The sequence below is a fragment of the Ceratosolen solmsi genome, unplaced genomic scaffold, assembly GCF_000503995.2.
Source record: "Ceratosolen solmsi marchali unplaced genomic scaffold, CerSol_1.0 scaffold57, whole genome shotgun sequence".
Taxonomy (NCBI): Eukaryota; Metazoa; Arthropoda; class Insecta; order Hymenoptera; family Agaonidae; genus Ceratosolen; species Ceratosolen solmsi.
Genome location: NW_011948427.1, coordinates 3,571,072 through 3,582,274, shown reverse-complemented (window position 1 = coordinate 3,582,274; position 11,203 = coordinate 3,571,072).

The window sequence follows — 11,203 nt, the reverse complement described above, 5'->3', positions numbered from 1 at the left end:
ATAAACTCGAAAACTTAACTTATCTTGAAATTTAAGATTTATCGAATTATAAAAAATATTTATAATAATACAATCAATATATATCAAATTAATATCATTTAATATTATTGTTTATTTAAATTACTTATTATAATATTCATAAAAGGAAACAGAGAATTGAAAAAGAATCCGTATGTAGAACTACGTTAAAATAAATTTAACGTTTTGCCATTTATATGAATAGAGAATGAAATATTCGAATGACATGATTTTCGATATACATTTTGTTTGTACTAAAATATGGATAAATATTCAATAATATAATTATATTATTCTCTAAAATATGAGGCGTATATTATTTAGCTTTAATAAGTTAAGGTAAGTTTATCAGTTTATCGGTTTATCTGCTTACATTGAAACAAAAAAGTAAGAATTTAGGAAAATAGGTAGTCGAACAATATAAAAATATGTAAATATGAAAAATAATTTTCAAACAATTTGTCTTAACTTGTTAACTGTATAAAATTTTTTTATATAAAATAATGAACTATCACTAACTAACGGAACCCGAAAGGAATAGCTAACGGATTATAAAATATATCACTAGCAAACATGGAAGTGTTCGTAATTTGAGTGTTCATATGTAAAATGAACATATTAAAAGTAACGCGACATCATGGTAATGCAAAGAAAAAACAAGTGGAGATAATCAGGAGAAAAAAAATGTATTTAATGATTAAATTTACATTTACGTGTTGTGAACAGTCAAATTTACAAATAATCATATATAAAATAAAATCACTTTATATTTTATAATAATATCTTATTAATGTTTTTTTATTGTTTATTTATATATCATTATGTAACATAAGTATAAATATATTAACATTTTAAGCGCAAATCAAATTTAATCAAATATGATTGAAAATTATCCACTGACGTGTACGATTGCTGTGTCTGCTAGCTTAGCCTATTAAATTCATTTGAAATGATAATTATTTTCAAATTGAAAAAGTAAGATAGATAATCATTCAATCGTAATAAAAAAATCAATATAATTTTTGAATATGATCATATTTACTATAGTTTGCAATAATTTATTAAGTTGAACGCTTTAGCTTATATTTCATTATATTTATACGATGAAGAATCTTTTGAATTGTCTTTGGCTTCTTCTAAATATGAAATCGATGAACGAATTATGAATGCTCAAAAGAATATTTCATTAAAAGTACACCCGTTACAAATGTCTTACTCTTAGGCCGGATTCGTTGTCGTCCCTTGAATATTTAATGAGGAATCGTGACAGATTGTATGCATCACTTTATATGTACAGGCATTCGACCGAGTACCCGGCCATTTTCACAGCGCCGCCGAATGAATATACAATATAAACTCACCTCAAAAATAAAAATAAAAAAAGAATAATAAAATGAAAAACAAGAGAAATAAAACGGGCACCGATCGTGCACGTTAATAATTAATCAACATATCAAGCCAGCATTGCGTATATTATTTGTATATCTAAATTTTTTTAATGATTTTTTTTTTTAATTGAAATTCCATGTGCATGATAGTTACGCAATGTGATTTTGCATTAAAAGAGGAGCAAAAAAAGCACAGGAAGTCAGTTGCATTTGTAAGAAGAATTTAAACCCTTGGGGGACTTACTCAAAATCAACATGGCCCTGATAATAATTATGCAAGTGCATAAGCGATGTTTGAACTCACGTTTAATTTATTTTCTGGCACAGCTTCGTGCTCCATACGCCTCCTTTAGCGTATCTTTCTCCCTCCCGTTCATTATTTTTCAAGCCAATTGGCCTTTTATGCACGGAATTAATAATTAGATATTAACATTAATTGAAATATCATACAGAAAATTTTTAATTACTTCATTTTACAATACTGGAGATAATATATCATTTTATGGATGCATTTTCAATTATTCATATATTTAGCCTCCGGAAGATTCTTTTTTATCATATTTATATTATCATTATATGTATATATATATATATATATATATATATATATATACATATAGACTCGTATAATTAATTGGAAGCTTATAAATAAGATTTCAAAGTAAAAAAATTAATTTTTCATCATTTATCGTTGGTTAGCACAGTTTAGTTAAATCAAACTTTCTCTTATACATAGCTTGACAATTTATGTCTATACTCTTCCTAATTATTTTGTATTATTTTTGTTTCAGCTATTTTAAGATAGTATTTGTAAAATTAGAATGTATATTAGTAGTTGTTAAATATTTTATGAAGCCTAAGGTTAACTTGTAAGATAGAATATTTTATTGACTGAATATTTAAATAATACGTGTATTAAAGCTAACCACGATAATAATAATATTAACTTCTATCTTAATAAAATATATGCTAGGAAAGGATGTAAATAATCAAAGCTTAGTCGGTGTATTTTATGCATTTGTTATATTTCAAATAATTTTAATAATTTTAATAAATTTAATTATATATAAAAACTAAAGTATAAAAACTTACTTTCTAAAATTAATTTATTAAGTTCTTTTACAAAATTTAATCCTTATGTCATATTCATATAAACAAATAAACAGTTTTATTTGTACTTTTAATAATTTATTCAAATTGATTCAAATTTAATGAAATTTATTCAAATTTTCTACAATACAAGTAGACAGTGGTATTTATTGCATTAGCAATGATAATTGTTAATAAGATCTTGATTAATATATATTTCAGCTTCAATAAGGAATAAACAATGTCGATTATAACCAAATAAATACGTACTTTTTACTACAATTTGTCGCTATTTAATTGACTTACTAATTTTTATCGATGCTGACATTACTAAAGGTAATGACAAATTAATTATATGGAAATAAATTTAATATATAAAATACAACATATCTAAGCTTCATAGCTTCTACTATTTTAACAAATTATTAAAATAATATTATTTAATAAATATATAATAATACAATAGATGTACTAATCATATATAATATTATTTTTACTGATTCAATGCCTATAGATTTATTCTTTAAATCTTTTATTTTCGCATTTATGATCCATTTTAAATCATGTAAGAAATATCTTTAATTTTCGTAACAGATTAATAATGGAAAAATATGTATATATGCGTGTATCACTCTCTCTCTCTCTCTCTCTCTCTCTCTCTCACTCTCTCTCTCTCTCTCTCTCGATCTGTATGTATGCTAAAAAGCATAATAAATTTTTGTAATATTTATTTTTACCATTATTTAAACTATAAATTTTCAAGTAATCTTATAAAAGAGTTAAGATGAATATTAGATGAAAAAATATTTATTCTGTTGGGAAGAAAGATCTTGTTAAAAGAAAATGGTAGTTTTTCAATTTCAAGCTTGATAAATGTATAATAAGATAATTCAATATTGCTACAATTGCTCAATGTTGTACAAATTTACGAGTGTATAATAAATTAATAATTATACTTTCGACTCTTATTACAAATAATGGTCTGTTGGAGCATTTGCATTTGAACTCCTCGTGCGATTATAATCTCGAATAGCAAAATTTTGAATTGCATAAAGGCAAGAATTTGGCAGTATAACCCACATGCCATTTGCTCATTTGAATTCCTCGCACGATCGCAATGCCCACCGTCTACGATTACCGATTACTTTCAACGCGCCCATTAGTAACAATTACTTTGCCGTTACACACACTTGGCCTTTCAGCCACTTTTCGCTCACGACCAATCATTTTCTTACGTAGTAACCTCATTACTCTTCTACCGAAAACACACGCGCGCGCACGCACACAGTAATACACACAGCTCTTCTTCCGCGCGCAGGATGAGTAATTGCAGTCCGGTTACGGAGCACCTGGCGTAGCCCTTACTAAGCGAACTTTCCCTTGGGACCGACGACATTTCTAGCAGTAGACATCGAGCAATCTAGGAAACTGTTGACTTAAACACGCCTAGCCATCTGTTATCCAAGTGCCTATAACTTTTGGGAGTTTCAAGGGTTGGTAATTCGCTCCCCATCAGCTCTCTTATTTATTTACCAGTCGAGTCAATCAGTTGTCACGTGCCGAGAGAATAGCCGAGGGATCGACCTCGGTTTCTTCTCTTTGCTTCTTTTTTTCTTTGTATTTATTTATTTATTTATTTTAGAATTTTACCGTTGAGTGCTAATGAATTTGCGTTGCAAGTCCGTTTAGTTTTGTCGCGACGCATCAAAATCTCCACGACTATTATTAAACGACCTTTGAGACTTGAGGTATTTAATAAACAAGACGTATGATTAATACGATGATTGGAAATAGCTTTTCACTCCAACACATTTAACAATTCATGTACTTATAAACAACACTCGTCTGGTTATAATTAAGGCTATTTTTTTATAGTAATATAATGCAAGGGCATTGATGCATTGATTGTAAGAGTTAGTTTCAATTTGTGAAAGGAGTATATAGTGGAAAGATATTAACTTAAATATGAATCCTCGCTAGCTAGGAGCTGCGTAATAATTTTATTTTTAATTAAACCGATTACCGTAACATAATTGGCCAGTGACTATAAAGTCACTATCAATTAATGTCAATATATCAAAAATATTAATTTTTACAAGAATAGCCACAGATTTACAATGTATCGTTTAATATTTATAACATTGTTGCCTGTATTATGATTGGCGTTATGATATAAATGAAAATGTTAGTTATTTACAAAAACCTTTCATTGGCGGTTTATATCTTATTATACCAAATGTTTCAATAATCGGAATATTAAAAAAATGTAAAACCGAACATTAAAATAACTAACATAGTAATTTAGTGACTGAGCTATTATTGTATATTTTAATTATTTGTAAGGCAAATGTTAAAATTTATTCATTTTAAAATCTATTTATGCAGTTACTGCGTTGCATATTACAAATAAATTACTCCATAATTCACATATATATCCTCTAATTAAGTACTCACATATTCATACAAACATTATAATAAGTAATACTGCTGTGGCATAAAAGAATAAATTCAGTGACTGAACGCCAATGAGCTTATTTAGTAAAACACAAAGTACAAACTTGATGAACGTGAATTATCTGAAAAGAATACGCGCACAGTCTTTTCTGTTTTTCCTTGCGCCTATATGTATATATATATATGTGTGTGTGTGTGTGTGTGTGTTTGTGCGCGCGAGCGCGCGCGCACACAAAATATTTCGTTCTCTCATCTGTATAGGATAAGCCAAAATTTTTACATTTGTTAATTCTAATTCCGTCACTCTCTGTCTATATCTCTATCAAACCATATCTATCTCACTCTATCTTTATATCTCTCCTTCTCACTCTCACTATCTCTCTCTCTCTCTCTCTCTCTTTCTGTGTATCTCTCTCTCTCTCTCTCTCTCTCTCTCTCTCTCTACGTCTCTGTATATCTTGACATAATTATATTATAATCAATTTGCTTAGACCTTTGTGGAAAAAGGCAGAAACAAATAAAATGTATAAAAAATATATTAAATACGGAAGATTAGATGCTTCCCGTATTTCGTGTTTATAATACCGAATGACCTTGTATTTGAATAGCGACTTGTTCATTCCTTGTATTTCATGTAAACACGTTTTTTCAACGGTCTATATAAAAGCGTCCCCACCCCCCTTTTTTACTTGCGCCAGTTCGATGGATTTTTCGTCTTATACCCTGGCTTTGTTTATAAACATTTTTTTCCCAAACCTTATTGATATCAGATCTTTTCGTTTAAATTTTTAGATAACTTTTTTTTATAGTAAAATCTAATTTAAAAATTATCTACTTTTAACAGAGCGTTGAAAAAACATGATACATGTTATTATTTTGTTGATTTATTCGGAATAATTTAATAGTTTTAAGCAAGTAATTTTCACATTATACGATTACTTTTTAAAAATGCTTTAGATTATTGGATTAGATGTATGATTAGGTTAGGTAGTTAGTTATTTAGATAATATATTAATTATTTGACGGGAATAGGATGACATAATTAATTAAATAATTTAACATTACATCAATAGATATACTTTAAAAGTACCAACTCTTCTATGTTATTCGTTGCTTTAAATTTGAAAATAAACAATTTCTGTTATCTTGTAAATTTAACAAATGATGAACCCACGATAAAATCTTAAAAAAAATATTTGTAATAATAAGTATTTATGAAACTATAAAAATTCCATGTAATTATAAAATAGAAAAATATTAATCATTTTTTATTAATTATTATTAATTAATTCACTTAATTATTATTTTGCATACGAAATAGAGTTCATAACGAGTTGAGATGACTAAAACCAAGCAGCTACATTCATTTCGTCGAGTAACATAAACTTGTTTTATATTATTAGAAAATAGATATTAAATATTTCTCATTATTTTTAATTCCCATACAAGTTATATGCTATTTTAACCAAGAAGTTTATCTAAAATATCGTCAGCACAATTATTATTGATAAGTTGTTGCCATTAAGTAGTTGTAATCCCCTATAAGCGTGTGTTATTATTAATTATTTTTTCAACAAAATATTAAATATAAAATTACTAGCTTAATAAATGATGATTCTAGATTTTTTCGGACATTTCGTTGCAAAATTGTGTATATGACACAATTTTATAATTTCTGCCGTCATTAAAAATTATTATTTTTATTTTTAAATTGCTTTAAAGCAATTAGTGTTGCATATTATTAATTATAAATTATCATTAGCCTACATATCATATACATTTTTATTTTATAGGCGTCTGAAAGAATTTTTGTAAACCGATTTATATATAATCATTTTCTTGTAAATTATAATATCACGAGATTAATGTATCTATACAAGCTGTAAAAGTTTGTCACTTTTATATGTTTTATAATTAATACAATAGCTGAGAATTTATAAAAATTCCATCCCATAAATGGGGTGGAAAAATTAAATCATACAAATATATAAATGGTATTATTTTTCAGTCATAGTAATGAAAATTATTGTATATATGAATAAATTAAAATTAAATAAATTGTTAAATATATTCGCAAACAAAATATTATACAATTATTAAATACTGTTGAATATGTAAAGTAATAAAAAATTACGAGTATTTCCACAGAGACATATATTATTATTAAAATTAATCGTAATGAAAATAATTGTCATAATAAATTTATTTTTAATGTATTCACTACATTTTTTGTAAAGCATAATATAATAATGATAGATCGTTAAACAACAAATCTTAGATCAAGCATTAGATATTTTAAGATGGAAGCGGTTAAATACAATAATTATACAATCATAATTTTAATACATTTCAATTAATTGGAAAAAAAAAAATTATATATTACTATCGATGATATTTAACATTCATGGATCAGATACGTTGCTATAATATTTAAAAAATTTGCAAATACTGAATTCATTTATTTTATATTCTTTTGAAATTCTTAAATTCCTAATAGTAACATTTAAATTCATTACATGCATTATGCAAGTTTAAAATATACGGATTATTAATGAGTATAAAAGAAAAAGACGAATATCGATTGTTTTATTGCATATACGAATGACGTAATTTGCTAAACCAAGCCCAAAATATTATCGGAATTACTTACAATCTCTCGATAATGAACAATAATAACAATTTAAAACTTTGTCATGCATTGATTACATTACAACAATAAATATAATATTTTATCTAGTAGATTTTATTCAATATTACATAATAATCATATAATTACGAAAAGATACAGTTTAGAATAATTCTTAAAACATCTACATTATATGCATTGGAAAGACGTTGTTAAGGCATGTACGTTAATGTTCTCACCCTAAATATAATCATAAATTAGCAGACATCAAGATCTTATAACAATTGCAATTACTTCGTTTGAAAATTACAAATTGGCCATTACAAAATAAAACAAAAAAAAAAAAAAAAACAAAAAAAATTATAAAAAAATCTAATACTTACGCTCTATTTTCACGATGCATTATATCAATTGAACTGTATTTAACATTACTACAAATAATAGTTTATTATAAAGTAAATATAAAGCAATTTAAAGAATATTAGGCAAATGATATTTAAATTAAAATTTTTAATTAGAGTTTTTGAAAAAAATCATAAATCTTACAAGTATAATCATAAAAATCCTGATATTATTATGAATTTTAATAATTATTAAAATCTCGAAATCTCTAAATGAAATTATCACAATCATCGAATCAATAAATTGTCCACTCGAATCAAAGTAATTAATTCATACTCGAAGCACTAGCAAGCTATAAGTAAAGTTTGCTCATTGTCGAATACAAAGTGCGTTGGCCAATTGTCGGATGCTCTAGCTACTTGCTCTTCAAAATTTATAGTCTTACTTAGTAAATGCCAAATAATATTCATCACAATCCACTATTATTCGCTTGGGTCATACTAACCGTACGCCAATTCTGCAATCCCTCCCCCAACCCAGAATTATTTAAAGCTCGAAGGGTCGACCTCACGTGTTTACGAATTGGCCAGTCTTGGCCGATTCTCCACCTTATTCCGAATGAATCATAGCAGAGTCGAAGTTCGCGAGACATACCATGCGGCGTGCGAAATTGGCAAGCTATAAGGCCTCGCTTCCACACTCCAACGCTTAAACCTCTGCATTATACACCAGCATTTTTAGGATTGGCAGGGGGCGGCAATGGCGGGGGGGACGGGGGGGGGGGAGGAGGAGGAGAACGATGAGGAGTAAGAGTTGAATAGGGGGGGGGGAGATAGGAAGAGGCCCAGTGGGAAGTGTGGGCAGCGGGGGACAGAGAGGGGTGACCTGGCGTCGTCGACGAGAAGGACGACGGGCTCCACAGGAAACGCAGCCGTCGACGACGCGGCGACGAGGCGACGACGGCGTCGCGACCGCGCGGCGCGCACACAGACCCTCGCGCTACGTCACTCCCGCCCCTTCATATGCGCGATTTCGCCTTTAACAAATGCAAACCCCCTCTACCGCTCTCGCTCATTCACACACTCTCTCTCACTCTCTCTCTCTCTCTCTCTCTCTCTCCCTCTCTCTCTCTCTCTCTCTCTCGATTTATTTATTCTAATGTGTAAGAGCGTTTGCGCGCATGTGATTGACACTCGGTATAATCATATTTAACGGAGTGACTAAAGTTCTTTGTTTTCTTTTGTATTACAATTGAGCAATGCGATAGACCGAATAGATGTCAAAAACAGATCGAGATTCCGTGGTTATTATACGTTAGATAAAAATGCGCCTCCGAATATGAGTTTATCGCAAGAAAATTTTGTTCTCATTTGAAGCTCTGGATAGTACATTATTAGCTAAAGCATTGTGGTGTTGAGTGAAGGAAGAATTCGTCAAAATTATCCGTCTCTTGGTAAGAGAAAATTCTTGCAACGGAAGCGTGAGATTGCATCTATGACAAAAAGACATCTTGACCAATACAGGTTCAAAGAAAAGGTTCTTTAAATAGTCTGACAGCTTTGTTTACTAGAAAATCGCTCTCTTTCAACGTACAAATTGATCAATAAAAGTTTTTAACGAAGAGGGTAAAAAAAATTTTTGTTTTAAATGTTATTTTTTACGAGAATTTTAAAAGCTTATATTATTTGTTTTCAGGAATTTTTCAATAGAATTTCCTTGAACTTTAAGTCCTTTCAAAGGGCATTTTATTCATCACAAAACAAATTTCCGTTACTTTTATTTACATAAAAATTATCTTTCCTACAAATACCTTTCAACTTATCGAATTAAAATGACCTTTTAACTCTGTTTCTTGAATACTTAAATTACCACTTATAGCTTCTCGAATAATATAATTTAGTTTGTATTATAAGAATTATAATATTTCATTAAATACTTATAAATAGATCATATTCGATTCTAAATAAAGTTTAATTATTTTTAAAGTTTTTTTAAAAGTTAATAATCTATCAAAGAAAGTTTATTATCATATTTTTAATGCAAAGGAAGCACAGTTAAAAAAATCACCATTTTCATTAACTGTATACACTTTATTCACATTATCCAGTTTATTATTTTCATAAAATTTGTAATAGTGCGCCCTTCCCAGTGCCTTTGTGCGCACGCACACGCGGACACTTCATACAAATGTAGGTTGATCCTTAATATTATTTAAATTGTAAGTATTAATTAAGAGTATAATTGTAAGAATTAATTTCATATATTAGTACTACAAGTACTAACAATAACATTGTTATCATCGTCATCATCATCATCATAATCATAATCATAATCATCATCGTCGTCATCATCATAATCATCGTCATAATAATCATCATCATAATCATCATCATCATCATCATCATCATAATCATCATCATCATTATTATTATAATTATTAAATGATGGATATTTACAATGATGTACATATGTCATGTATAAATTGAATAGATTTAATTGAATTTTACATCTTTTTCATTTATTTATTGTGTATGAAAATGTTTATAACATTAGATATTAGCAAAAGTATTAATAGAAGTAATTTTATGTAAGAACGTTAATTATATATTGCAATAAATTTTTGGTATAAAGAAAATAATAGAATACCAATTATTTCATCTCTGAGATAAGCAATAATTACTTTATCTTATATAATATAATATATCAATCAATTTTCCTTATATTTATTATTAAATTAAATATACGATATAAATAATCAATAAAAGTGGAGTGCCATAAATAAAAAAAATTATAAATACTAAATTGTAAAAACGTCAGCTAAAGGAAAATGTTTTTAATTTAATCGTGATTATTTGTTTATTGATGAATTTATAAATAAATCATCAAGCACTAATTATTAATTCATTCGATAAACAATATGGATAGAATATGGTTAAGATATATTAAAAGAAGGATACAACAGGTAACACTATATTTAAAAGAAAATAACGCATATCTGGAAATTTTTAAAAGTATATTTAATCGTGATTTTTCTTAATACAAATCTTAAGTGAAATTGATGAAATATCATCAGTGGCGTCTGTTTTTAAATTAATAATTAACTTGATCAAACACAATTATATAAATAGAATAAATCGCTCGTATTTATAACAATACACATTAAAATACAACATACGTACATACACACATATATGCGCTCTTACATACGTATGTACATGCAGCCACGCATACATACACACGCGCGCGCGCACACACAAATATACCTGCCGCACAGGCATACACGTGC